Below are 7,856 nucleotides of genomic sequence, written 5' to 3' on the forward strand. Positions count from 1 at the left end.
AGGAATCTGATGAAATAAGCACAACTGTGCTTCACGATGTGGGTTCAAGAGTGTTCGCTGGAGCACTGTTTCTATTAATGAAAACCGGAAACCATTTAAATGTCCAACAGGGGGCCATTTGCATGAACAAAGGTAATGGTGCTTGGACTGAGTTAAGCTTTTAGCTGAAGATTTGGGGTGCTGTGTGATCCAACCAGTGGCTCCTTCTGAGCGCTTTGTGTCAGTGCAACCACACTGTGAGAAAGCAGAATGGTCCCTGGGATAGACTCTGGCTCAGGAATTTGGGGTGTCAATCCAAATTGGTTAATGGTCATCCACCTCAATCCCACGCTGGGGCAAGGATAGGTGGGGTTACAAGCAGAAGTTTGTGATTCATGGTTCACATTTACAAAACCATCACCAAGCTCTTTGAGGTTCCTTCCTGGGGTGACTCCCCAGCCCCCATCTGTGCAGACCTGACATTTCAAGATGCACCTGGAGAACCTGGAAAGCCAAGGTGGTGGAATAACCCACATCTTCAGGACTTCGGGTCTCACTTGGTTCTGAAACTCCATTTCTGGCAACTGAGGGACAAAAAATAGGAAGAGCATCAGTTTCTTGTCAGACAGAGGTCTGAACCCACTTCCAGCTGTGGGATTTGGGGTAAATTTACTTTACTTCCCCAAACCTAGGGGGTTCTTATGGGAAATTAGCGAGAATATTGTTATGCACGTTGTAGATGCGTAAGTAAATGGTAGCCATTTTGTTGTTATTGTTTGTGATTCAGTGTTACATGCTTTGATGAGGGAAGCCCAGAATTAAAACTCATCTCAGGGGTGATAAAACCAAGTCTGGGGGAGCAGGGCAAGTTTCCTACGGGATGCCACTGACACATTCTGAATGGTAAAGGAGAAAGGCCTAGAATATTTCTTTTCTAGACCATTCTGAGTAAGAATGAGCATATTCCAATGCCAGGTGATTCCCAAACCTGCCTGGGGTAGGGGTGAGGAGGTGGAGGGGTTGGGGTGGTGGGTTACAACAGGAAATGTTATTCTATTCTCTGTGAGGCCCCTGGCATACAGTAGGCTTTCGACCTTCACCTAAAGCCTGAGGAGTCCTCGTTTTCTGGTCCATGACTTGTTCTCCAAAAGAAACACAGCACCAGGAATCGTACCCTGGGAACTAGCTGGAGTCTCCAGTCTTTGTGACCCCAGCTAAGTCCCTTCTTCTCTCTAGGATTCAGTTTCCTCATCTTGTAAAACATGGTGGTCAAACTCACATTCCTCCAGGCCCCAAGGTAACCTGGTGATTTGTAGGCCCACTGGGGACTCCAGGGCTGAGGAAGGTACCACAGAAAGGAGCAGCCAGAGTCTAGCCAACCGTGGGAATGTGGACCCACTGTTTTGAGGTCTTCCTGTTTTTCATGAAAATCTAGAAATCTGAAAATCTCTTGTTTTTAAATATTTGGTAACTAGTCCAAGCTTTTCTTTCCTTTCTTTCTTTCCTTCTTTTTTTTTTTTTTTTTTTTTAGATTTTATTTATTCACTTGACAGAGAGAGGGAACACAAGCGGGGGGAGTGGGAGAGGGAGAAGCAGGCTTCCCGCAGAGCAGGGAGCCCGATGCAGGGCTCCATCCCAGGACCCTGGGATCATGACCTGAGCCGAAGACAGACACTTAACGACTGAGCCACCCAGGCGCCCCCTCAAGCTTTTCAATAAACATTGTGCTGGCCAAATGAAACAGGCCTCTGGGCTAGAGTGGGCCTCTGGCCCCAATTTATCATCCCTGGGATGGCTCTTCTCAGAGTCCTCTGACTCACAGTTTGCCATTTTGTGTGCCTGGAATTTGCTCCCAGGATTTGCGGGTGGACCTTTCTCTGACAATAGTGTGTACTACGTGACCTTGGGCAGCAAGGTCAAGTGCTTTGAGCCTGCAGGCTGTACCTCCCATCATAGAAGCACTCTGAGATGGGGCTTGGGCCTTCAGATAAGTCCCTGGTAGCCTCTCACAAACTCAGATCTTTCTTAGAAATTCCTAGAAACTCCGGCAGAGTCTCCCAGCTTTGGAGGATTCATCTAATCCATTAGACCCAGGGTAGCAGACAAATTGTAAGTCAGAATTTGGATTCACAGGAAGTAAGCCTTGACTGAGCCTTAGGTATCATCTAATTCAATGCCATCATTTCACAGACCCAGAGTGTTCTGCAAAGGGATAGTGGTTACTAGTGAGCACTTAGAGGAGTCAGACAGGCCTGGGTTCAAATCCTGGCTTTGTCACTCACCAGCTCCTGATGTTAGCCCTTTTTCAAGATAAATAAATCTGTCCCATGTCCACTTCTGTTTCTCACCTTTACACCTTTGCCTTGCTTGAATTCCTACAGAAATTCCCCCTTTCCCTCCATTTTTCGCTTCTAAAAAAAATCCTTCTTGTTTTTCAACAGTTGGCTCAGATTTCAACTCCTCTCTGAAGACATTCATCCATCTATTCATTTGAATAGGTAATATATTCAAAAACACACTCAAAATTCAAATGTGGTGAAATCCTTCTTGATCTCTATCCTCTATCCCAGTAGCTTGGACTTCTCCCACCATTAAGCCGCCTCAGTGTCCAGGATGGGGCCTTGCAGTGAAGGGGGGACATTGTGAAAATAAGATTCAGCTGTGGGAGGAAATCCTATGCAGCCGTTAAAAATGAAGCGGAAGAATTGTGGAAAATATTTACAGATTGTTGCTGAGTTGAAAGAGTAGGCTACCCCTTCCTCTCTTTTTTTTTTTTTTTTAAGATTTTATTTATTTGAATCAGAGAAAGACATGTATCACATGACCTCACTGGTATGAGGAATTCTTAATCTCAGGAAACAAACTGAGTGTTACTGGAGTGGTTGGGGGTGGGAGGGATGGGGTGGCTGGGTGATAGACATTGGGGAGGGTTTGTGCTACGGTGAGCGCTGTGAATTGTGCAAGACTGTTGAATCACAGATCTGTACTTCTGAAACAAATAACGCAACATATTTTAAGAAAAAAGAAAAAGAAGAAGATAACAGGAGAGGAAGAAAAGGGGAGTATGTCAGAGGGGGAGACGAACCATGAGAGATGATGGACTCTGAAAAACAAACTGAGGGTTCTAGAGGGGAGGAGGGTGGGGGGATGGGTTAGCCTGGTGATGGGTATTGAGGAGGGCACGTTCTGCATGGAGCACTGGGTGTTATGAACAAACAATGAATCATGGAACACTGCACCAAAAACTAATGATGTAATATATGGTGATTAACATAACAATAAAAAATTTTTAAAAAAAGATTTTATTTATTTGAGAGAGAGAGAGAGAGTACGAGTGGGATGGGCAGGGGCAGAGGGGAAAGCAGATTCCCCGCGGAGCAGGGAGCCCCACACAGGACTCCATCCCAGGACCCTGGGATCATGACCTGAGCCGAAGGCAGACGCTTAACTGATTGAGCCACCCAGGCGCCCCTCTACTTCCCTTTTCATGTTATTCTTTATTTTCAGAATTTTCTATGTTCACTTTGTCATCATTATAAAATAACTTCTTTACACCATTGAATCCCTTATACTCTGTGATCACCCAACAACTCCGGTGATGAGTAAGGTGAGGACTGTTATTCCCATTTTACAAATGCACAGACTAAGATTAGAAGGGGACCTAGGGTTTGCCCAAAGCCTAAAGCTAAGATGCAGAGCCATGACTGAAACCCAGATCCTCTTAAGTCCTGTTCTTTTGCTTTCTTAAGGAAAACCCTCCAGTCACTTCCTGCATCCCCCTAGCTGTGCACATGTGGCATCTAAAGATTGTGCAAGGGGCAGAGAAGCCAGTGAAAACAGACATGAAACGACATCTTGTAATAGGGCCAGGGGAGTTTTGTCCAAAGTCGACTTCCACAAACATGGGCATGTGTTGATACCTACATTGATACAAATGTGTTGTTTTAGTCAAAGCACTTGTGGAAGCAAACAGCAAGGATCTACTTAAACTAGCTTAAGTGAACAGAATAGGAATTTACTGGAAGGGCACTGTGACATCTTACTGAACCCTCTCGTTCAGAGGCCTGGAACGAGACAGGGGAAGGAGTCAGGAGTCCTGAGAATCAATTGGAGCTCCTTTGGGTGCAAGTAACAAAGTCAACTCAAACACGGTAAATAAAAAAGGACTTTATTTGAAAGACACCAGGGTGTTTCCTAGAACAAAACAGGAATTCCAGAAGGTCCAGAAAGAGGGACGAGAGCACTCTGGGGACTGAGGTAGTCCTTTCTCTCCATCATTTATCTCCAACATGCTTTTCTCAGGCTGTAGACCCATTTCTCTGCTTCTCTGGTTTCTTTGGGGAAGAGAACATGTCTGCCCCCCGGCTCCCCAGTGTCGCACACAGAGAGACCGTAGTTCTAGCACGCAGAGAGACTGGACCTCTCACCAAATTCCTAGGGGAAAGACTAACTGGTCAGACTTGGATCTGTTGCCATGTGGATCCAGTCAGCTAGCGTCAAAGGCAGGATGGTACAAACAAAGCTGCCAGGAGCTGGTTCTCGTTTCTTCTTTCCCGTGAGCATCCTTGCCTTCTAGAGATTGGTTTCTCAAAGTTTTTCAAGATTTTGTTATGTTCCTCATCCCAGCCACACTAGGAACTGACTAGAACTGCTGAGCCCAATGCTGAATCCCTTGGACAGAGAATTGGATGGGTCCAACTCAGATCCCTCATCCACCCTGGTGTCAGTCTGTGGCTAGGAGAAAGGGGAGGGGTCTTGCCCTACCAAATGGCTGCCTTGGCCCTCACATGGGGAGAGGGCAGTTCTCAGAAAAAGTGGATTGTTATGAACTGGTTAGATACCTCACAAGATGATGGTTTTTCCCGATGCAATTACATCATGTTGTGCTGCTAAGCTTGAAAGCATCTTCATAAATGAGGCGTTCGCTTCATTATCTTCTCTTGAAGCCCCAGAAAAACTAGGGTGTCTTTTCATTTCAAAGGCACCAGGATTAGAAATCTTTGTGCATCGCAACTAATTCAATTTGGCCAACATATTGAGCACCTACCTTGAGCTAGGCGCTGTGCCAGGCCCTGACCATCCAAAGACGATCAAAGATCATCTCTGCTCAGTAGATCTGTCCCCCTGCCCCCATTACAGTGTTTATATCAGTCAAGCTCCTTTAGAAATCTGTTATTTCCGACACAGCTGCTTTGGAACTTCCATCTGACTGCATTAGGAGGCACTAAATTGCATGAATTCATCTGAGAGTCAAGATCACAGGAACTAATAATGTACTTGATCTCCATACTCCGAATCATCATTTTTTAAAACAAAAATATCATGAAAGCCATTGACAGTGGTGAAATTAATATCCGGTTGGGACTTCCCAAGCAGCCTCGGAGGCCTGTCATTATGGAGTAGAATCTAGGCCAGACACACTCGTGATGCTCTCCAGTGTCTGCATTGGCTTGCTGCGGTATTAATGGTTTGGCTGAAAGCATGAGGGGGACACACACAATTCGGGATGTAGACCTCTCTGGATCTAAGTCCTGACTCTTCCATGTACCAGCTGGGTCACTGTGGATGGCTCACGTCCTCTCTCTGAGCCTCAGTCACCCCCTCTCTGGAAAAGAGAACAGAACCACAGATTAGCTGCCGATTCTTCTGGGAGGAGTGGGAATTCCAGTGAGCAGCAAAAGGACATTTTCACATATTACTTCATCAGATATTGTCTGAATTAACTACAGAGAGTGAGTGTTTCTGTTGAGATTTTCAAAACACATTTTAAAAACTCAGAGGAAAATAGACAAAGGCAGAGTTAAAAAAAAAGTTGCATATCAGCTTTTTTGTTGTTTTCTCATGAATCAGGCAGCATCCCATGTAGCAAGCAGAGAGATGCTCCCTACATCTCAGCGTTTAACATGCCTAGGCACACATTGCGGCTAATCTCATCTTGTACTCAAGCCAGGTAAATGGTGCGGCTGTCTCAGCTCTTTTGTTTGTTTGTTTGTTTGTTTTTACCTTGAGTGCCTCACTCAAAGGCAGAGATCCTAGGATTTCTTGGGTCTTGGCTGCCCCCAGGGCTGGCTATATAATTTGTGGGATCCCATGCAAAATGAAAATGTGGGTCCCCTTGTACAAAAAGCAGAGAAAAGTGCTGTTAAAAGTAGTAACACGTACAGCTTTTTCCTTTCTTCTGTGGTCTTCCGCCTCTTGTCATTTCTTATGTGCTATTTATTTGCTATTCATGTCCTTCTCAGAAAAGAAAAAAAAAAGGTTGCGTTATTAGCGTGAATTTTTTTGTTCGTGTTTATACTGTGCAATGCCAGTTTCAAATGCAAAAAATATGAGAAAATTTTTTAAGATTTCATTTATTTATTTGAGAGACAGAGACACAGATAGCAAGAGAGAGCCCAAGCAGGGGAGGAGAGGGAGAAGCAGGCTCCCCACCGAGCAGAGAGCCCGATACGGGACTCGATCCCAGGACCCTAGGGTCATGACCCGAGCCGAAGGCAGACGCTTAACCAACTGAGCCACCCAGGCACCCCAGTCATTTGTGTTTCTAAGAACATTAGTGACTTCTTTCTGTGTTCAAACAAGTTCTGATTCAAATGGAGGGCATGTCCTCCCAGGGCTGTGACCCCACTTACCCAGACTGTGAGTACCCCATCTACCTTGTACTTGCTTTGAGTCTCGCTGAACTCCCAAGCTGTGGGGGGTCCACTGGAATTCTGTGCTCATGGGGCATCAAGAATGCTATGACCATCCTTGATATACAAGTATACATAGTTATATATAAGTGCATGCATATTGTCCTCACCTCCTTGTAGACAGTTTGCAACAAACGACAGTCCCATGGGACTTCACTTACAAAATGCCATTTCAAAGATAAAATTGTTAAGAATTTCAAGACGGTGACAGTAGGGCATTACATTTCAAGCTCAAGGCCCTTCTAGATGAGGATCCCCGTGGGACTGCCTGGGTTGCACACGCATGATGCCAGACTTGGCTATCCCCTCCTCAGCACAGTGGAGCCCATGCACCACATGGGCCACAGGCAAAGGCAGAGAGCTTTGGGTGGGGAGTTAGGAGTCGTGTTCTGGTTCCAGAGATGCTGCTGCTTTTGGCAGGAACTTGGATTAAATATCTTTACTTCATCGGCTTCCAGATACACCTAGAAGATTATCCCCCTGCTAGCTCCAAAACCTACCCCTTCCTCCTCTTGGTTTCAGGTCTCTGCTTAAAAGTCATGACCTTACAAAAGCTTCCCCGGACTATCCAGACAAATCTTACCCCCAATATGGTTTTTATCACTATGCCCTCTTTATTTCCTTCAGAACATGTTCTCCATGTGATTATACATTGATTTGGGTGTTTGGTGTTTTTCTGCCTCCCCTACCAGAGTGTAAACTCTACCAGGCCAGGTAGTATGTTGGGTTGGTTTCTGGTTATCGCACTGCTTAAATGAGACTTGAACTCCAGAAGTATTTCCCCACAGGGTTTCTAATGAACCAAAAATTGTTAACAAAGAGAAAAAGTGTTCATGTTGTAATACTGAGGTCAAAGAAATAGGGGTACAAAATTGGTTATGAAGAATGATCCCCTGGTGGTTGCCAGAGGGAAGGCAGTGAGAGGATGGGTGGAATAGGTAAAGGGGGTTAAGAGGTACAAACTTCCAATTATAAAATAAATAAGTCATGGGGAAGAAAAGTACAGCATAGGGAATATAGTCAATAATAGTGGAATAACTTTGGCAACAGATGGTAATTACACTTCATAAGGTATGGAATCATCGAATTACTGTGTTGTATATCTGAAACGAATATAATATTGTATGTAAACTATACTTCAACTAAAAATAAAAGTTCAAAAAAAAAACCCCAAATGATCTCCAG

Source organism: Zalophus californianus, chromosome 14 (assembly GCF_009762305.2).
Source record: "Zalophus californianus isolate mZalCal1 chromosome 14, mZalCal1.pri.v2, whole genome shotgun sequence".
NCBI classification, from domain to species: domain Eukaryota; kingdom Metazoa; phylum Chordata; class Mammalia; order Carnivora; family Otariidae; genus Zalophus; species Zalophus californianus.